Source organism: Haliaeetus albicilla, chromosome 18 (genome assembly GCF_947461875.1).
Source record: "Haliaeetus albicilla chromosome 18, bHalAlb1.1, whole genome shotgun sequence".
In the NCBI taxonomy this organism is placed as follows: Eukaryota; Metazoa; Chordata; class Aves; order Accipitriformes; family Accipitridae; genus Haliaeetus; species Haliaeetus albicilla.
In genome coordinates, this window is record NC_091500.1 from 19,023,629 (window position 1) to 19,046,449 (window position 22,821).

Genomic DNA, 22,821 nt, shown 5'->3' on the forward strand with positions numbered 1-22,821 from the left:
ACTCCCTGCACAGTGGGGTCGAGTTATGACCACCAGGTACACACTTCAGTTGAGGAATAAGGAAATGTTGGCCCTCGGTCAGTGTGGACTAACGTGACCTTCTCTGACTACAGATCGGATTCGACTAAGGTATAAACAGAGCCCTGCCAGAGGGCAAATCGAGTCGGTCCTTCTCAGAGCAGCGGGACTGCGGTTGTGGACTCTCCCCTGGGTCGGGATGCGGCCCAAGGTAACTCCTCGAGGTTGAGAGCCCTCATCTTTTAGGTGAGCGTTTGTGCATTTTGGGTCATCGTTTCTAATCCTTAAGAATTCTTAAGTTGGTTGTGTAGTATTAATTTCCCTTTATGTCATTGAACCTCCGGTTTACTAATGTTGTTGGAGTTCTAAATTATTTTGATTGAATAATAAATTTCATTGGGTTTAACACCTGTTTAATCTCATTGTGTGATGCTCCGTGACAGCCATCTGTGTCACTGTCCTTGTCCCTCCATCTCTTTCAGAGGTGTTTCCCTTACTCTGCAAGAAGTCACACTGAATTAAGGAACAATGTTCCATGAGTAAAAAAATAAGCATATTTCAAATTGGCAGAATCTAGCCTTCAGAAATCTGTTCTTTCACTCTCACCCACATTGTGCCTCTAATGCATTATATGAAGCCAAAGTAAGGTGACAATTCAGGGTAAAATAAGAAAAGAACAAATTCAAATCCTAGATAAATTGGATCATTTCATAACCAGATCACCTGAGGATATTCATTCTAGTATACTTAGAGGACTGGCTGAAGTAATTTCAGAGCCATTAGTAATAATTTTTTCTGAGAAATTGTGGAAGAAAGAAGAAATTCCAAAGACTGGTAGGCCAGGAAATTGTTGACCAGTTATCTTAACTTCAGTTCCTGGAAAAAGTCAGGAACTTTTCATCAGAGAAAAAAAAAAGTTACTAAAAGACCAGAAGGAGGTGAATAGCATCCAGGGTGGTCTTGTCAAAAGTATATTATGTCAGAACAAGCTGATTTACTTTTATGACAGGGTAACAAGTCTTGTGGACAGGAGAGAAACAGCAGATGTCATACATCACTGTCTCAGGCTTTACACTGTTTCAGACGATATGCTTACAAGAACAGAAAAAACATAGTTTAGAAAAGAACTTACTGCAAAGTGAATGCACAGTTGTTGGGAGAAAAATACTGTTGGGAGAGTAGTTATCAGTGGTCCACATTTCCAACCAGACAGTTGTGTCAAATGGAGTCTAAGGTAGGTCTGGTATTATTCATTATTTTCATTAGATGATTAAGTAGAGACTACAAATATTACATTATGTGAAACATGTAAGTCAAATTGGGACGGGCTGCCAGATTAAAACTTAATCTCTGAAATATTGTAGAAAGAGTGAAAAAACCAGGATGAAATTTCACATGTACAAATGAAAACTTTGTACTTCTGCAAGAATAACTGCACAAGTAAGACAGGGAATAGTAGAGCAAGCAGCAGTTCTGTAGAAGTAGATCTGGGAGAGGCAGCTGACAATTATAACACAAAGATTGTGACTCCAGTGTAACAAAAACAAGTCCTTGTCACCATCTGTGACATTTCACAGCTGGTAAAATGATAATTAAAAATCATAGTATCGGTTAGGTTGGAAAAGACTTAAGATCATCGCGTCCAACTGTAAACCTAACACTGCCAAGTCCACCACTAAACCATGTCCCTGAGCACCACATCTACACATCTTTTAAATACCTCCAGGGATGGTGACTCAACCACTTCCCTGGGCAGCCTGTTCCAATGCTCGACAACCCTTTCAATGAAGAAATTTTTCCCAATATCCAATCTAACTTGGCACCAAGGTCAGACTGACAGGGCTGTAGTTCACTGTATCCTCTTTCTGACCCTTCTTGTAGATGGGCATCACATTTGCTTACTTTCAGTCAACTGGGACCTCCCTGGTTAGCCAGGACTGCTGATAAATAATTGAAAGTGGCTTGGTGAGCACTTCTACCGGCTGCCTTAGTACCTTGGGTGGATCCCATCCGGCCCCATGGACTTGTGTGTGTCTAAGTGGTGTAGCAGGTTGCTAATCATTTCCCCTTGGATTATGGGGGCTTCATTCTGCTCCCCATCCATGTCTTCCAGCTGTGCTATATAGAACAGTGATTTGTGCACTGTCTTCATACGTAGATGGAAAAAAATTATGAACAAGAACCTTCTAAATACATTACTGCTATAATTATCCATCTTTGAAATCAACATAACAGTGTTTTGACTAGGTATTTAATTTAGTTTGTTTTCTTTGCTTTTGAGTGTTGTTTGGTTTTGAGTCTTAAAATAGAACACACTAATTATAACCTACTATAAGCTTTCTTACTATGGAGCAAATGCAGTTTTCTTCCACCTCAGATTGTTAGTTAATTCAGCCACAACAAAATGTACAGAAGAACCTCTGATACTTTTCTACAGCTTTATACTGATGTAAGTGATTGTACAAGGTGATGGGTTATGAAGATATGGAGACCATGAGCTTTGTTTACACAGCCAGGTAGGATGCCCAACATAGGCTCTGAGTTTAAGAACACAATGAGTAACTGGTAATTGCTAGGCTTGCCAAAGAGATGTAAGAGAAGTGCTGTCCTCAGACTGTTATAGTAATAATTGTAGGTAGATGGGGAGTAATAATAAATAAATCCCAAACAGTTCCTTTCATAAGAGTAGTGATTTGTTGCCAGATTAAATAAAACCAAGTAACAAAACAGTATACATTACATATAGGACAAGTAGCTTCTTGTTCACAACCTCTTTGGCCAGGTTTCCAATTGCAAGGCAAAAGGGATTACTGTGACTTACAAAATAGCTCTTCATCCTTCAGTCCCCATCTTACTTGTGTGTAAAGTCCCTTCTTATATGGTATTTACTTCCATTAATTACAATATTTTTAACATGCAATTGACTGTGCTTAGATATCCTTGAAAAGGAAAAATACAGGTAAAATTAGTCTGTTTACTTTTTAATTTATTTCTTGATAATCTGTCTCTATAACAACTTGTTTGTGACAGTATCACTCATACCTTTGTGTCACATTACTCTCATCCACAATGAACAGGTACCCAACAGTAAACTTCTACTAGTATGGGAAGAGAGCATTCTTTGTGAGTTTGGTTTTGTTTGGTGTTTTTTGTTTGTTTTTTTTTTTTATTTTAAAGGATCTGAAATGCTTTGAAAGCTGTAGACAGCCCATTCAAATGGTGTTTTCATAGCTATTTCACATGGACAGTCACCAGTGTTTGAAGGTAAAAAGTCTGCTGGTGCTGGAGATCTGTGTCAGATAAAAGCAGACAGATCACATTTGTCCAGACTGTCTACCCTGAATCATGTCTTACATCTCTTGCAAGAGTGCTTGCTAGTTGGCAGAGGCCAAAGCCACTCCAGGGAAGATGTTAAAAATTTAACAGTAAGGACTATCACATGTAATTCTGAACAGCACATCTTAGCTGTGGTTTTATTTAGCAGTAACCCAGGAAACAGCATAAATCTAATCCTTGATTTGAAATTGAAGGTAATACTCCATGTCCACCATGTGGACACACCACAATGCATATTCTGGTACACGAATTTATAATATTACTGCACATATGTGATATGACACATTATAGTGAGAAGAGCAGATCTCAGTAGAAATAACTAAAATATTTTATTTTGGATTGTGTTTGTTTGTTTTAATAAAACAGAAGTTTGGTCCAGCCATACTCAAAATGAACTGGGCCATAGTCCAACTAGGTCAAAGACAACTTAAAATTCCATGCTACAAAGCCACATTCATCCACCTGTGACAAATATTCGAGAACAAATATGCTGATTTTATACACAAAAGCTTTGCTACTGATCATTATTTAGATTATTATATTTAATTTGGTAAGGAGTTAAGTTGAAAGTGAATGCATCTTTAAGCATGTAGCAGAAACAAGGGAAAATTAAAAATCTTATCATAACATAAATCCTACTGTCTTAAATAGTGCCTAGATCTTTAATACAAAAGTAGAAGAAAGCCTCTTTTTTTAGATTCCATACTGGGATCACTGCCGACTGTCAGACTTCATGTCTTATACCAGAGTTTTATTCACAGTGTTTTCTCCCTTCAACAGTAGAAGACCTGCACTGTAACTAAACCTTTGCACAATTATTTCAAAGAAATTTAAATTCAATTTCAATTACTTGCACACTGTATTTTCAGAGGGCCTAACTGTGTATTCAGTTGGAGGTATTAAATAGATACAACCGCATCTAAAAAGAATGATTTTTCCTGTGACCTCAGCCGTCAGAAGAAGAAAAACACAGCTGGGAGCAGTATCACAAAGCAGACGACCTAGAGGAAGAGAAGGCTGCAAGCTGTGCCTCAGTAGGGCACGGACAGCTGCAGAAATGGAGCTGTGAAGCAGCCGGTTGGAGAAAGGCAAGCCAATCAGTAGCACCGCTATGATAAAGCTGTAGGAAGCTTTTTGAAGCTCTGACACGACTCCCCAAGCAGTGTGGTCAACTGAAAGAGAAGCACTGCCTAGGGCACGGTGGCCTGCGGAAGCTCTGGGGAGGAGAGGTAAAGTGTGTGCACGCCAAAGGGCAGGAGGCAGCTGGGCTGCAACAGGCATTGAGGGAAATCACTAACTGCCTGCTGACCCAAACGGCAAAGAAGCCAAGCCAGGGCTATGCTTCAAACTTAGGGTAAGTAAAGGTTAGTAAGCCATTTATGCAACTGGTATGAATGGCATGCAAATGCTATGGGATAATGAGAAAGAAAGTAAATTAAACTTGATTTTTTGTTGTTGTTGTTGTTGTTTTTGTTGGGAAATGTATTTCCACAGGAGATTGTTAAAGGGGACTGGATAGGGAGACCGAATACACTTCTGGGAGGAAACATGTCAAGACTCAGCAGGGCAGTATGTTAAAATGAAACAGCACCTCTCCCAGTATCGTCAGAAGACAAGACCTAGCCTCGAGCTGACAGCCAAAATCCAGTCATAATCTGAAAGCAGTCCTGCCGGGCTGGCTTTCCCCTATGATTTGCTGCAATGGTCCTTCCTATACCTATAATGAAAAAAGGAGAAATCCAGAATGCCTTGGTAATGGACACAAGTAGAGAGACCCTCCTTGTGACTAGGATGATAAACGTATTTGGACTAGCCAAGCTTTGTTAGATGAAGTTATACAGAGATTCGTGGCTGACCTTAGACTCTAACCACAATGGTAGACCTAGAAACATAGCCAAGCTGACCATGAAAAGGGTCAAATCCAATTCTAGGGGGAAATTCAGCATCAATACAACAATTCAAACAAGGAGTTGTAGCTATTCATTCTCCTGCAGTACCATCCCTGCTGATTTCTCTGCCTCACTTACTGTATAAACTGTTCAAAGCATATCACTTCAGGGTTTTTTTGCTGTATAGTACAGTGTTGAGAGGACAGTCTGAAAGCAACAAACAATAAAAATGATATATAAAGGGAGAATATGAACACCTCAAAACATTTTTAGAGCCTTTAAAAGTGTAAAGAGTCTTATTATCTTTCTAACATAAATGAAAAACAAGAGGACTTGAAGTGGTTGGTAATATACCACAGGAGTAGGTATGAATAAAGCTCAGATGTGAAGTGCCTGAAAGTTGCTGCAGTATAAAAAATACTCCAAGAGTCTCCACAAACTCACAACAGTCTTAGTCCAGACCAATCAAACAGATGTGCACACTACAAGAGCTACTGTTACAAATGAGCACTAATTTGTGTTCCCAATTGCCAAACAAAAGAGTGGCCATAAAAAATAGTCTGTCCTCCTGCCCTAGTTGTTATGTCACTCTTCAGCCACACAGGACACCGTATATGGATAATATTTCAATGACCTCTGTTTACTTAGATAACATTTGGAAATCTTTGAGCTAAAGTTTTACAGCTTATTCTTTAACACAGGGAAAACTGAAGGCTAGATGTGCTAGATAGGAGCTTTCCCCTGGATTTCTTATTTTTTTCTTTAGATCTTGTTAGAAGGTGTCTGAAAATGAGACATTCCTTGTTATTTTTGCCTTTGATTAGGAAAGCATTTTATCCACCAAAAAATTTATAAAGAGACACAAATTTTTTTTAACCTCTGAAGCCATGGGTGAAATGATTGCAGCAAAGAAATGAAACCCCACATTTAGAAATAAAAAAGAGGTGGATTTAGACTGTATAGTGGTTTGTCGCTGGTATTTTCTTCTCCTTTTTCAGTGGGAACAAACCAAGAGAATCTGTCCTCTTTTCCCCACTCACCTTATTAGCTAATGCCCTGAGCATCACTGCAGTTTAAAGAATCTGTGAGCAACATCCTCTTGAACGTTAGTCATTATGGATTAGATTCAAAAATAAGGATTTAGAGAATGTAGTTAGATCACCTATGAAGTCTGACAAATTTCATTTTTATCCTACTATGGTAACACAGTTCAAGAGAGCCAAAGGGATTCGAGCTAAGTTTGCAACAAAAAGGTTTTTTGAGCAACAGGTTTACACCACTAGACCAAAACAGTCAGTGCTCAGTCTTCTTTCTTCATCTACACTATATGTGTCTTGGAGGTTTTACCTAGATGAAGTTTAGTGTAGTGACCTGAATCTAACATCTCCATCACGTGTGATTTGAAACTACCCAGAGGACCAAACAGCGGATGAGACCTTTATGAGGATTTGCACTGTGTTTGGTGTGCACTTCAAGCAGTTTCCGATTTAGTTTCCTCTGAAAAGAATTGAGTTACTGCATACCAAACACATGTGCAGTAAGTAGACACTGTTGGGGGATTTGCTTCAAAATTATGCTGTTAATGGGCTCCAAAATATAAAGTACATGCCATCTCAAATCATCTGTCTTTGTGGTTCTCAGGTGTGATTCCCCATGCAATCAACAGCAAGAAGTAGTCAAAAAGTCTTGAGTTATTGTTTTATAGTGAGCTGTTCGAATACAGTCCAGTTTAGGTTTCTTTAGGTTCAAGTTTAGAACTTTTGCATCCCAACTCAAGCATTATTTAATCATTAAGCTGTCTGCAGCTCAGTTTCTGACATAAAGGTTCTGGGTGGCGTTAACATAGACACCCTTCTTCAGTGTTTCTTACTGGTTAGCTCAGGTGATCCCTGGCTGTGCATGCTGGCTTCTGTGAATCACATTCATACACACCTTCATTTATCTAGAGATTTTTCAGGGAGCCAATGTGATTACCTAATGTCTGTGGATTTTTCTGTACTGATTGTGCACTTATGTCAGTTACTGGGTCCTGGTCTTGGTGTCTCTGGGAGCACTGGATTTTATTTAAATGCAACCAATTACTCTCCTCATCTTTGGACCATATGGCTTCTTCAATTCTCTAAATAGCTATGAACTAAGTCAGATTCTTAGTGGTTACTGCTTCTGCCATTGGCTTTTTTAAATTTCCATTTTCTTTCTTAAAAATATTATCAGTCAAACTTCAGATATTTAAAAAAAAAAAAAGTATTTTTATCCATTGGCTAAAGGTGCAATAACTTTAGCTGCACTTTGTATTCCAGGTTGCCATCAATGAGCACTTGAACTTACCCCATACCCTAGAAAGTTTTAGCAAAGTGAAGTTGAAGCATCATTTGGGGTTCTTAGTTGATGACTGGGCTTCCACAAAACATGAATCATGGGCTTAATTTAGTGATGAAAGTTTCATGTAAACTCTTTTGAGAAGCAGCTGTTACACATAGATGGTGCAGTGAGTCAATCTTTTGTAGAACTTTGGAAATGGAAAAGTCCCTTGCATTCTCGTGGTGAAAAATAAATGGCAAAACTGATAGATGTTACAGTTTAAGTCATATTTAGGGAAAAAATCCACTCTGGATGATGTAATCTAGTGTTATGTCTAATGAATAATGACAGGGGAAGCCATGCCAAGACCACACTACAGCAGCTGAGCAAGAAAGCCAATGTTTCAGCAGTCTACCTTTATTAGCATGTATCCTATTGAAAAGCATTTATTCTGTAGCAAATATATATATATGACAGTGTTTATTTATTTTTTGTAACCCAGAATGGCTAAATATAAGCAAATTTTAACTATGATTTTATTGGGGAAAGGAAGAAACATCCAGAGTGTCTACTATTAATCACATTTTCTGATTATGGATTAAAAAACAATTGCAGTATTTTTTTGGAGGAAAATGTTTTTACAGATTATATATTCTGAGTCCAGAAACTATATCAGACTTCTGAAAAAGCTGTCTTTATACCTTCAGAACTTTTTGAAATAATTAGAACTGGTAAAAATTAGAATTGCTGATAAACTTGCCTATGAAAGGAATACAGCCAAAGACAGACCTTGCTTAGCAGTGGAGACAGACACACATTTTACAAGTGACAAATAATTGCTGGAAGTTCACCACACTGATCTGACAAACATTTACTCCGGTCTATAAACTGCATGCAAAACTAGCAACCTTTTCACAGGCTATGTATGTGTCAGGTTTTCCAAACCTAAATGGACTAGCTTTTAGGAGATATATAGATGTATTTAAACAACCTTATTTCACAGAAATTTTTTTGCAGAGTAGGGTCTTAATGTCAGAAGAAAAAATGAAAAAATGACAACACTATTCTATATTCGCAGGTGTACAAGGTACGGGTGCCCGGGCGCTGGCGGGGGGACCTGCCGGGCGGCCTCTGTGAGGAGCGGCCGGGGCTGCCCCGAGCTGGACAGAGCCGGTTCCAGCCGGCTCCAGCCGGCTCCAGCCCACCCACCCCAGGGCACCGCTCAGCCCCACAGACAAGGCCGGGGCGCCTCAGGGGAAACGTACTCAAGAAAGGGTAAAATACTGCTTGGCAGAGAGGAGTGAGGAAAAAAAATGTGAAAAACAGCCCTGAGAAACCCAAGGTGAGAGAAGAAGGAGGGAGAGAGGTGCTGCAGGTGCCAGAGCAGAGACTCCCCTGTAGCCTGTGGAGAGACCACAGTGGAGCAGATATCCACACTGCAGCCCATGGGGAGGACCACGCCGGATCAGGTGGATATGCACTGAAGGAACTGTGGCCCATGGAGAGCCCACCCTGGAGCAGGGGAAATGTGTGAGAGGGAGGGAGCGGCAGAGAGGAGCTGTTATGGACTGACCCGAGCGCCCATTCCCCATCCTCCTGCACTGCTCTGGGCAGAAGTGGAGGAGTTGGAAGTGAAGGAGTGAAGCTGAGCCTTGAGGGAGAAAGGTGGTGTTTTAATTTGTCTTTGTCTCTCACTATCTAAATCTATTTTAATTGGCAATAAAAGAAATTAATTTTCCCCAAGTCGTTTGTTTTGACCATGATGGTAATCGGTAAGTGATCTCCCTGTCTTTATCTTGACCCATGAGATTTTCCACCTTATTTTCTCACCCTATCCTCTTGAGGAATGAAAGTGAGAGGGTGGCTGGGTAGGCATCTGGCAGCCAGCCAAGGTCAGTCTACCACAGCAGGTATTTCTTTAACTGAATAGTCCAAATTTTCTATAAATTTTTAAAAATACCAGCTTGCGTGGAAGAATCTCTGGAGAAAGAGACTATATACCAAGGTACAGAAGTACACAGGTGTGTGCAGAAATACATATAAAACACCTCTTGTCTTGTATGTTTTACGCTGATAGTAGGTAAGACCTGAAAATGCGTGAATGAATAATGTGTCATTGTGCTGAGCTCAGCCAGAGGATAGGGCTTGAAGCAATCTGAAAGTTAGGACAGGACAGAAGGAAAATACATTAATAGATATATATGCATGTACACCCAAAATAGCTTATTCTGTACTTCCCATTCAGAGATATACTTAAAATAGCAATCTTTACAACTGGTATTTGAAAACATCGTGCATTGAACTCTGGTACTCCTATTGACATTGAATCACACTACTGTTCATGCGTATCCACTGTGAGCAAGGTTATTGCTTATCCTGAGAAAGAATGGGAAGATTAACCCACATGGCCAACAAGCAAAACCAGGTGTATTTTCAAATTCTGCTAGCTTATATAAATCAGTTTAACACAGTTTCAAAAGTCTTTTGACACGATCCAACACATTTGAAGCTGTGCTTTAGCCAAGGCTTTGCACAGCAACACTACTTATTGTAATGTTAGTCTGAATCTCGACAGGATTTCTCATGTATATTCATCTAACTATTCATCTAACATCTAGCTATTAGAAGAGAAGTTCTACCATCAAAATGCTGTACAAAGGACTCACATTTTTACACCTGACTTTTAAGGTCACAGAATCACAGAGTTCGCTGTGTACTTCAGGCAAAAGAAATAAGATAAGTATCTAGCTGGGATCCAACCAGAAAGCAGAAAAAAAGGAGCTTTTAACCTGAAATTAAAATAAAACTTGGTAAAATGTTAATGTACTGATGACTGAGGGATATCACTCACTAATAAGCAAATGGAAAGCTTCCAAAAGTGAGGCTGTGTTGAGAAGATGATGTTCTCATTTACAAGCATTCTGGCCTCTGTTCCTTTTTAATAGATGCAGCAGTTACAAAAACAAGATTACAGAGGCCCTGCGTAGACCCTGTGGCATCTGGTTAAGTGGTCCACAATCTGTCTTTTTTTTCTTTTTTTTTCCTAGGCCTACATCAAAGATATGCCCTATTTATCTTTCTGTATTTGCTATGCAAGTGACCACACTTAACCATTTAAAAACTTGACTGGATATATGTCAAATTCCACCTGGAGAAATCCTTTCACCTCCTGTAGGGACATGTTAAATGGATCTCTGGCTTGAAATCTTTCTCCCTAGTTTTTGCAAAACAACTTTCATTTCAAAGGGTTGTAAATGTACTGTAGCAGTCATATGGCCATTGCATTTTTTAGTTCTCTGCCTGTCAGTCATTACTACACTAAAGGTATACAATAAAACCAAAAAATCACAATAAACTCTATAAGATGAAAATATTGTCATCCTAAATGATTGGGAATTCTGATTTTTCTTTTTAGGATAATTGAGCCATCTACAGGAGAAAATCTGCTTTCTATTATTCTTATTTCAGACAAAAACCCCAATCCATTTGATGGGAAAGGATGTGTTTTGCAGCCAACTGGGTAAAAATCAGAACATTCTGAGAGGATTTACTTGGGAAAACCAAAAACAATTTAATCTGAAAACACAGTGCAAAAGGAGTTTAAAATATCTAGTACTAATATAGGTATCAAAGAATATATCTAGATTCCTTTCATTATATGTGTTTTCTTGGAAAATGATAGTGTAGGTGGTTAAGCAATAGGGCTTAGCTGTAGCCTTTCAGCACAGCTGCAACAAATAAGTAGTCTACAGTCTCTATTAAAAGGAAATAGATATTGATGTAGGAATACCTGAAGATAATGTGACTGATTTCAGTGGGAGCTGGAGTAGACCATTTCTATGGTTAAGCTGAAATCTTTAATTTACGTTATAAGATGGAATTTACTTAAAAGAAAAGTAAGGAATGTATTTGAGTATCACATACCTGCTAATGACATTGGAAACTGTTACTTTTTTATAGCTCAGTTTAAAAGAAAGCAAACAGAAAAGTAAAAATGTCATAAAAATATTCAAAGAAACTTAGTCAACCCATAAAACAGATTTAAAGCTTGCTTTTTCTTTGCACAACATTAACTTGTTCTTTCATCGGTAGACACAGGGAATAACTGCTCAATAAGAGCATCTTAAAAGAGAGGTAATCCAGGGGAAAGACAGAGACAGTGTTGTGGTGGTTTCACTCATCTCTTTATTATTACTACTGACAGGTAACTGAATTTCTCCATTGCCTGAAGCCATACCACCTGAGGTTCTAATCTTGTCAGATTTTATGTGCTAAACATGGTTGAAAGAGCTCTAAGGAATAACAGGTACTGCAGGAAACAGTTATTCTTCCTCTTGACTAGTGACACTTGCCAGTGCTACACACTTCCAGTGCAACTTTCCCTCCCAGTGACTTAATACTTTCAACAGTATTACAGTAATAGTATGTAATAGCTTCTGTGACACGATCCAGGGGATAGGCCAGCAGACATATCAAAATCAAAAAATATCAGCTCATCTCACAGTTTTGCCTATTCTGCCTGGTTGGAGATATATCGGGAAAGGACAAATCAACAGGGTGATCAAGGACAGCCACCCATGTGTTCCATCATGCACTTGCTCAACTCCACTCTAGCATGCTACGTAATTCTGTGTAATACACCCACTCTGAAAAGGGAAAATTCTGATATTAATCTGTTCTTTTATTTGGTACAACCTTTAATGAGTTTACATACAAATATAGACTTCCTGCACCACGTTCAAATTAATCAAAATATTGACAAATGAGAGTTCATAAAGTGAACTCCAGCTTTGGGCAAAGGGAAAGAAGATTGAATAGCTGCAATATTATTTCACTTTTTTTGCTGCATTGCTATGATGGATTTTAGAAAAGAGACTTTTAATGATATCGATGTTTTTCCAGTGTGGCAAACAGTGATGATGTCTGTTTATGCTTTAATGGGGTGATTATGTTTGACAAGTAGACAAGTTCTTAGAAACCTTGGTCTGAAGCTGGGGGAAGGAATATGAGGTATTCAGTTTCTTGAACTGGGATTCTTCCTGGAATCATTAGCTGTGATTTTTCTTTCCCCCTTTTTGGGTTTGGGGTTTGTTTGGTTTTTTTTTTTTCCTCCGTATTCCCCAAGTTGCCTTCATCATTGTCTTTAGCAGCCATACAATTTATCAGGTCCTAGATTCTTTCAAGAAACACAGCATTTCCTGAAAACTGTAACAAATTAATCGCAAGACTGCTATGAATCCTACTTTGGATTTCCTTTTAACCTTAACACCAAGCTTAGTTTTTACTGATGCATTGTAAGGCATCTGAGAAATGCTCACATGGTTTTTTCCACTAGCTTTGCTTTCAGATCAATAAGCTCAGTCAGAGAGGCTGTTATAAACAACTAGAAGGTATTTTAAACACTACACTTCTTCTTGCAATGATTATCTATACTCAGGCATGCCCTACTACCCCAACTTCTAGGCTTTAATAGGGCAGTTGTAAATCTAGAGTTCAGTGGAGCCAAACCTCAGTTCTACTGATGGAAATGAAAAGTGATCCTGATCCACTGGCTGACTGTATTTTCTCTGGCTTGAGTAGCCCTTGCCATTTTTAGATCATTTCCTTAAAGGTGATGAATCTCACGTAATCCAGGAAGGGCCACAAATTTTACCAACCTAGTTTTATGTCTCTTCTCCATTCCTACATGTTATTCATTCAATCACCATTACTCTATATCTACCAGTGTCTCAGACACACTTTGGCAGTTAGCTAAGATACCTCCATCCTCCCCTTTTCTGAGCTGTCATTTTGGTAAAGTCATTCATGAAAAAAAGTGAGTTGCAAAGTAGATGTTCTGAAATTTACAAGGCTTTATTAAAGCATATACAAAGTAAAGAGTCTATGGGTACCTGGCAGACAACATACCTTTTTTACATTTAAGGCATAAACTTCTTGTCATAGTCTAACCAAAGGCACAGTTAATCTTGGCACCCCAAAGTCATTACCAAGTCAAAACAATAAATATTGCAATGTGTGATCTTAAACAGGAGCCAGTAGTGAGTGTATGAAATCCACAGCTGCATAACTTGTTGTGCCAAGTTGTAGGTATTGAATGAAAAGCAAAATTCTGCATGTGAGTAGACTCAACACAGGATTTGAAATGCTCTTATAAGGTTAAGCAATATTCAACCTTGATGATTTGCTGATAGAGCTGGGTAGTTAAGAGTCAAAGGTTGGATGTAGACAATAGTTATGAAACTAACATCTATTAAGGCAAGATAGAAATATAACTGCCTGGAGAGAAAAAGAAAAAAAAGAAAAAACAAAAGGGAAAAAAAAAGAATAAAAAAAGTAACAGGATATAAAGATAAGCCTGCTTTCCCAGACTGGGGTCCTCTCTAAAGTGGAAAATTTGCATGAGAACTGAGTCCCTAGCTAGAAAAACACCTGAAGGATTTATGAAACAGATGACAGAAAGGCAGAGAAACTTTTCTTGCTATATTTGTGGGAGAGGTAAATATTAGTAGATATCTATTACTTTGTGCCCAGGGTTTTTTAAGATTAGGAAAGTTGTTATTTGCATTAAATTTTTCAAAAAGAACTTTCACTTATTTTTACTGGCTGAAGCCTGCATTAATAGTGATGTAAGTGCAAGTGGCAAAACCAAAGCTGTGACAATCCTCAGAAATGGGAAGCTGAAAGCAGTCAGTGTCACATTACCCAGTACCACAAAACACTGCGGTACTCACATGACTCCAAGTGACAGAATTAATCTCATAATCCCATTGTGGCAGGTTCTTTCTATACCTGTATTCCATTTCTCATCTTTCTGTCAAGCACTATCAAATACCTGGGGCTTTGGAAAAACTGGCTATTAACGTAGAATACTGTGATGAAGCAACTGAGTAAACACTAAGTAAATCTTGTTTTATTCATCCATGCACAAGTCCTTGAACAGGGTTCTTTACAAACAGAATACTGGAAATGCTACTTTCTGGAAATCTTGGCTTTCCTATTATTGCCTGGGGGTAAATCGGCACAATATATTAACTGAATATAAAAACTGTAATGAAAGGGAAGTGTGAGTACAAAGCAAAATTCTCTGCTGCCTGCCTCATCTTCTCTCTCCATGAAGCCTAGCACCCCACCCCCACTCCCCCTCCCCCGGTTGAAGCAAGTCTTCCCAACAGTGGAACCTTGTTCTCCTGCTAAAAAAAAAAAAATTTAGATGATTATGTAACAGTGCCACCTGGTGCTACCTGCCAAAACAAAAGCTTTAACATGCAATGAAAAAAACAACCAAACAAACAAAAGGAATCAACCTATTTTATGACATTAAGCATACCATAATATGTTGTTTCAGCCCTTGTACTCCACTACAGCCGTCTTTTCCTTTTTTTTCCACTGCAATTTACACTGAGATCAGGTTTAATTGTAATTGATTCTGAGAGAATTGCTATTACTTTGTACTGAAAATATACAAGAAAATCTCTGAAATTGTGTAAATTTTAGACAGTGCTATTAAATTAATAATTATGTTTTGTGTTATTGATAACACCTGAGATATTTTCATTACAGGTCCTAATATCTAGTCACCAATTCAAAAGTATATAAGTGTTTGTGTACTACTGAAACGAAGGTACTGGAAGGTAGGGAAAGCACAGTGTGAACAAATTGAGCAGAAGTCTAGTATCGGCCAAAAACTGTGACTAGTTAATCATTCTACCACCATACATTCAGAATAAGCCATCCCAAGCAACAGAATAGCAAAACAATGTGGCATAATAAAAGGATTTCTTTATAAAATGTTTTTTGCTAGATTTCCTCTGGCAAAGGTGATTCCCTTCTCAAGTCATCCACCTTGGATTTATTTTTCGCTTATATATTTATTGTGTATGTATATATATAACATACACACACACAAAATATATGCAAGAAATTACCATCAGCCATTAAAATGTTATTATAACTCCTATTAGCTCAACAACCCTCTTGACCTCACATGGAAGCATCATCTGAACCACAGGTCGTTTTCTAGCTTTCAGCCTTGGCTGTAATAACATGAAGCACAGAAATACTTCATTTCAGGCACCAGATGGGCTGGTAAGTTTGTTCTAGTGTCTTGCCACCAGCTTGCAGACACAACAGACTACAGATAACTGTCGCTAAAACAAAAATACTTATTGGCTTTCAAATGATTGTACCAAATCTGTTGCTGCAGTATGTTTCTATTTGTCCGTAATTACACTGAACTTTTAGTTCTTGTAATTGCAGGAGCTTGAAAGGATAACTTAATAGGGTCCTCCTGGGCCATGATTTTGTGCTCTGCGGTCTTTGTTTGTACAACGCTCGTCTTGCATGGCATCAGTCTGAAATGAGCAGTGCTCATTAGAAATAGCAAACAAAACATATTGACTTTAAAATAAAAGTTCTTCACAGAGGTATCCCAGCAACTTCCAAGTCCTGAAGGTTTGGGGTTTTTAACCTCTGTGACAATTTTCCCTTGCACTCACTCTATTGCTTAGCTCTGTTTGAAGAGACAGGCAGCATTTCCCCACCTATGATAGGGAGTCTCACTTTTGTCCTCATACAGAAGAAGAGTCAAATAGAGGTCTCCTGTGGAAGAAGCATCCACGAACAGCAGAGGGACCTGGGTAGGTTCAGCAGCTGATATAAGTGCTAAGAGCCAAATCATCCAGATTTGATCATGCCATGTCTGCTATTCCCCACTCTAAAACTCAAAGTTGATGAAACAGATTAGAAAGCCACCATTCTTCAAATAAATCAGTAGCCCATATGCCTAAACTCCCCTTTTTGAGCTCAGGGAGGGTAATGATTGTAGCGTCTTCCCTGGAGATAAAGAACTGGATTGTCCATTTTTCTTCACTGGGACTCAAAGCCAGAAATTCAGTGTCAGGAGAGCCTGACACTGATTGTGTATTCTTAACTCCCTCTGGATTTATACCAACTGGGCTGGCCCAACATCCAAGTGTTTTCCTTTCACTTTGAGACTTTATTCCTATTTTAGATTTTTTTGGTATGTCCCAAGTTTTCATTATTCCTATAAATGGTTGTTTGCTGTAGGATTTTTTTCCCTTTTGAATAAATTCTGGAAAATCACAATTTTAAAACAGCATTAGGAATTACAAGTCACGTTTGGTTTATGTGACTATTAAAATGGACTAGTCCTAAAGCTGAAAATTTAGAGTAAGAGAGGAAAATAACAGACAAGCTTGAAAAATGGGTTATTATTCAGGGATCACAGACCTCTAAGGGCTAATCATTGACTGCTTTTATTATGCAAAACGGCATCTGGTGTTCAGCTTCCACATTTGGAAAAAGTGTTGTCTAATGAACCTGCTATTCTACACTTGCTTTCTACTTTTAATATCCTGTTAAGCACACTGATGGCTTATCTACAGTAAGAATCAGAGTTTTAAAAGGAATTAAATTAATCCATCCAAAGGTACAGAAATGTAAATCCAGTTATTAGTTAGGTCATTGACAGCATTAGACTACCCATTAGTTTGCTTTTTTTAGGAAGAGCAAGAGATGCACAGATGTGAAAGGGGAAAAGTGTCACAGTTTTGACTTACTTTCCTTTCAGTCTTCATGGCATGGCCTGTGGTGCTTTGTACATAGAAAGGCAAAGAAATCTAATCCAATGGGGAAAGCTTAATTAAAGACAAAGACTGTAATGCCATTTTTCTTCAGTGGGAGGGTTTTTTTAGGAGACCTGTCATATCCAGTAGAGCTGTTGCAGGGGAGACAGGTAGTGGCATTGGTTGTGGATTATGTGATTTGATAACTCCAATTAAAAGCTAACATATTTATCCTGGTTCTGGCCTCCTCCTCCCCTTTTCCTGCAGTACAAGGCATTGAGGGCAGTGCTGAGAGCCAGGCAGGTCTCTTACATAGGACAGTAAGGACATGAGCTGTGTATGAGACAGATGAGCCGGGGCCAAGAGTTGGGAAGGATATGCCCTGGGAGTTCATGGCTTGCATATCACACGTTCAGGCCAAGAGCATCCAGAGTGTAGGAAATATGGGGGTGACTCCAGCCTGTACTTGCTTATCAGTAAATGGGATGGATTTCAGGAACCATCTCATGCAACAGTAAAGACAGGCCAGGAAAATGCTGTCAGTCTTCGATATTGTCCTGTGAAGACAACAGACAAACTTATCCTCAGCTCCCTCCAGGAACCATTCTATTGAGCAAGAACTGGATTACTTACTGGCATGGCATGGGTTTCAGGCAAACAAAAAAAACCAAAAGATATAGTGCATAGCTTGAGTTTGCAAGTTACAGGATGCAGGGGAGCAAAATATCTCTTCTTCTCCCCACTGACCAATTTACAAAAGCACCTAGATATAGGTCTTGAACTCTCAGTGGGATTCATCTGACCAAGTGTAGACACCTAAAGGTACTCATCTAATCGTGAACTGGTTATTTTAATGGGTGCCCTGCTACCAAGTGACTCAAATAGGTCAGCTGAATCCCCCTTTAAAAGTGTTTATATCTCTCAGTTGACTACAAAGTAAGTCTCAAGTGACTAGTTCAGATGTAGATGTCTACACTGCAGATGTCTAAAGTTAATGAAATGAATCTCAACCGTAAGTGTCCTACCCACTCGGGAACAGGAAAAGAGTTTGGAAGCAGCTTACTAAAATATACAAATGAAAACATTGTTCACTTACAACATTTTAATTCCAAGGGCTCCCAGCAGCGAGAATGTAAAGGTCTGGCAGAGAAATAGTTTAACCCCTGTTAAAAAGCACTGACAAGTTGACAGTACTGTTGCTACTCTGGTAGCACTTTTGCCACATGCACCGCACTACTCATAAAGACAGGATTTAGGCTTGGGGGAAACTGTGTGCCGTTCTGACAGTAGTGGCAATGTCACCTGATGGGTTGAGATCTAATACATTGTAAAAGAGGTTCTCAAATGAAGTAAAATGATCAGCATGTAATATGAGATAGCAGAATTCATTTTTCCACTTACTTCTTGCTAGTTCTAGTTTGTTCAAAATAATAGAAAAGCTAAGAAATAATAGCTGCAGTGGTGTTTGGGAACTTAGTTTCATTTTAGATCAATCGTTATTGGTTCAAAATTATCTATGCACTTGTGTTTTATTTAGTGGCCAACAGCTATTTTATTCTTAATTAAAGTTTTTATTTCATTTCATCCATATTTCATTTTCATAGTAAATCAAGAAGATGGGAGATTTGTTATAAATCATTTTGTGCTTTGGGGAAACCGGGCTAAAGTTATATACCTTTCTTTGAAATATATCATAAAAGACAATTCAGTTACTGATGAGGCATGAATGTATCTAATGGCATATTCTGTAGGGTGATTTGTTTTAATTGTCACAGTGGGACCTGTTATTACACAGTGGTAGAATGGGTCACTGCATTATAACATTAAAGCTGATGCAAGGCATTCATTTTTAGCTTATTTGTAAATTCAAGTATTTGAGATAAAAACATGCTGACTATAGAGACAGTGTATGGCAACATGCACAGCAGTGGCAAATGTCTCTTAATAATAAACAGCTGTGTGAGGTCAGATGTTAAGGAAATTCAAGGGAGTGGCACACTGGGATTTTGTCATATGTGCATTAGCCCAAATGAAGTCAAGGGAAAAGTATCTGAGGGTACGAAGAATTTCTATTACCAGAGGTTACTCTTCAAGGGCAATTGAATGTGCTGGCTCATATTCATATTGCTGTGCCATAGGATGTGAAAAATAAGCCAAAATCTGCTTTTGATGGGAAGAATTGCAATAAATTTGCTGAATTTTCAAAGTTTAAAAATTAATAGTTAATTACTGGATCAGTGACAAAAGGATGGCTTTTCTATATTTTTGTGTTGCGTGCTTGTGACTTTCATTTCTGCTCTGTGATGGGATATAACATTCTGCACCCAAAAGCACTTCAGAAGCACATCGTCTGTTCACGTATCCACCTGCTGATGCTTACCTTGACTGGCAGGATTGGATTCTTTTGAACATCTCTGTTCAGTTTCCACAAAAATGAAAATAAGAACCTCAAAGCTCAGTATCTTATATAGTGTTATCAGTTCCTCTAAATATCACACAGGAAGACTGTTTTAGGCAATGTTCAAAATTAGTGAAGACACTGATTTAATTTAAATCTTACAACTGACCTCAGAGAGCCAGATCCTTTGTCTATTTATCCAAATTCAGTCATTTTTTTCAATGAATCACTGCACAAGACATTGGAAAAAAACTACCCTCGGAGTTAATTTTAATTAGTGTCTGCTACAATATCTTGTGCTATCTATGTCCCCACACAAAACATAACTTTTATCAGCAGCTAAAATACTGTACTTTATATGGAACTGACAAGTAAACTGAATTCTTGAACAGACTTTCCAATTTCCAGAAAGTGAATCTTGATTTTAAGTGACATCATTACTCAGATACTATAAGACAGAGGTTATCCTTTGTCTTCTGTAAGAGCTTACTGCTATTAAATCCTATACTGGGATTGTTAAAATACCAGGAATCATCCAACTTCTGATATTAAGTGAGCTCTAGGAATGAGTAAAAAGAAAGAAAGGGGTTTTTTAGAACTATTTTTTTCCTGCTTTTTTACAACTCTGGGGAAGAAATAAGTGAAGCTGGGCTGAGAAATCCAGATGTTACTGTAGTCTGTGTTATATCATATTTATATAGTAGTCCACCATAGATATATATAGTCCACCAGCATCATTCTGAGACTGGAAGTAACGAGGGTAAAGCCCACTGTGTACTGTTAGATGGTGGTTTTCTACAAGTAACCATGAATTTTCCCCAAATTAGTCATAGAATATTTGGCAGAGTCATCACATTTAAACTATAAATTTTATGATTCCTTTATTTTACATATGTGCTGGAGCAACATTTAAAGTTAGCATTTAAAATGTGTTGAAAACATGATAAACAAAGGTGTAACTTTAAAGCCTTTAAAGGCAACATTAGCATCACTCTATTCCACAAGGCATACTATTATCTTACTCTTCAGAAGAGTGCAAGAACAGGGCTGTAATTCTGTAGTCAAAAGCAAGATGTTAGGAAAGAAAAAAATCAAATTAACCACTTGCCTATTTTTAGAACTGCTTGATCAATATGTACTGTGTAAGTACTAGCAAGAGAATAGTTATTGTGTTGACATTTACCCATTTACATATTACCCTGATTATATTCAGATAATTTAGCTATATATCAACTTGCACACTATTTCCTTAAGGCAAAAAATCTGAAGTGTTTATTCACCTGCAAAGTAATGCCAAACCTCAGAGGTCTGTAAGTTTATACAGACATACCTGTAAACGTGTGTGTTTATATGCAAACGTATGTATCCAGGAAGCCACAATACAAGGTTGTTCAGATTTAGGTCAATGTCTTTCTGTTCATGATTCTTGTTTTCTTCTTTTTCTGTGTCCTGCAGCAATCAGGACTGTACTACCCTGGTGTGGCTTCAAGTCCAAGAAAGCCGACTGCTGAAGAACAGTCTCCAGTGCTACGGTTCAGTAGCAACATCACTGTGCAATCCAATGCCCACATGCACTCGTATCTCCTAGGTAAGGAAGTGATTATTTTATGTCAGATTCTTAGAACAGAATTTTTCATTAATGTAAAACACCAACAAAGTTTTCTCCTCTTATGACACCTATTAGATAGCAATGCTATGTTGGTGGCAGCAGCCAAAATTCTCATGAAAATAGTGTTTTTTATCATTAGCATACTGTGCTATTGGACTCACTCCATGCAGCTGACACTTAACTACTACATTTCCTACTTTTCCTTCTATTTATCATTACTTCATTATGATAAATCATCAAGTCACACAAATAGAGGTGGTAAAGATCTATGTGATCATTAGTATAACAAAATTTTTCTTCCTGTCTTCCACCTAGCTTTAAATAGGCTTGAAAATAAGCTTCTATCCATGTATTTTGAGAGCTACAAAACATTACCAACTTCTCAGGTTCACTCTTTTAAACTTGGCAGGGGTTACAGTTCTGAGTACTACAAATACTTTGCAAATTATCTCTCCCCTTCCACATGAGATTTAATGTGTAAGAAGTGAGGTCTATTCTCTTTCTCATCTTTTAATCAGGGGAAACCTGTAGAACAGCTATGATTTCTCGAATCTGAAAATATATGCAGAAAAATTTCCTTCTCTGCAGTCCTTCTCTTCAATCTCGTCATACAATTTCATTACTAAAATCATACAAATTTAGATTTTTTTAAATTCTTGTTGAGTTCACTTATTGTCCTGTTGATTTCTGCTATCTTTTCTTCTATGGAGGTTTTTCTGCCTTACCTAATCTTTGAAGGTATTTTCACCTCTTCCAACATTCGGTATCTCACTTTGCTTTTTCAGTTCTTTCCAACAGACTGCAGAAAATTAAAGAAGGGAAGTTACCAGTGATGGCAACTATCTAAGAACTGCAGATAGAAACACTTTTCTTTCCCATTTTGAATGAACTACCTATTTCTGCCTATTTTATAGGTATCTGACAGCCTGACTGTTTTCTTCTGAAGCCAGGTCATCTAACAGGTCAATCTATTACTGCCCTGAATTGAGTCTGCTTTGTGGAATTGTTCATTGCACTGACATACACGTTTGCAGTCATTCTCTGCTGCCTCTCCTTGGTTTCACTCACATTTTCTGAAAAAAGAGAAAAAAAAAAGGTTATTAGGTTTAGATACCCACTGTATCATTTTCATACCCAGAGAATGAAAACTGCTTTTCACATTGCAAAGGAGCATATGCTTTAAATATCGCTTTATCAGGAAGGCCTCTAGTAAACCTCTGACTTTTGTTTCAGAATACTGTACAAGCCGAAATGGATTCAGACTAGGGCACACCAGTGACAATGACGTGGGTAGACAGGTTTTTCTTTTAAGGTATCAACATCTGATCTTTCACTTGTCAAGCCCTGGGCAGTCTATGAAACCTTTTACAAACTTACTGTAGTTACATATATTAAAATGTTAGCATAAATACTCAGATATTTTTAATGTGCTTTTCACTGCTAATAAATCAGATACTATATGCGGCACTGTTTCCTCAACATGATCCTGCACTCTGCAGGAACTGACATCTGTCCAGACTGAGAAAGCTACAACTTACATATCTATACCAGAACTGATTATGTACTTTGTAGTTAGTGGTAAAAAATAGACACATGCAAAGTGGGATTCAGGTGAACTGCTCTCTAGGAAACCCTGTAGGTCTCTGTGGACAATAAGGGAAGCTCAAAGGTAGAAATTTACATAAC

General features: G+C 38.1%; 1 pseudogene; it reads left to right on the forward strand.

Annotated features, from left to right (window-relative positions):
- The first annotated feature begins 217 nt into the window (after positions 1 to 217).
- LOC138689932 (uncharacterized) overlaps positions 218 to 22,821 on the forward strand; it is a 28,763-nt pseudogene continuing 6,159 nt past the window's right edge.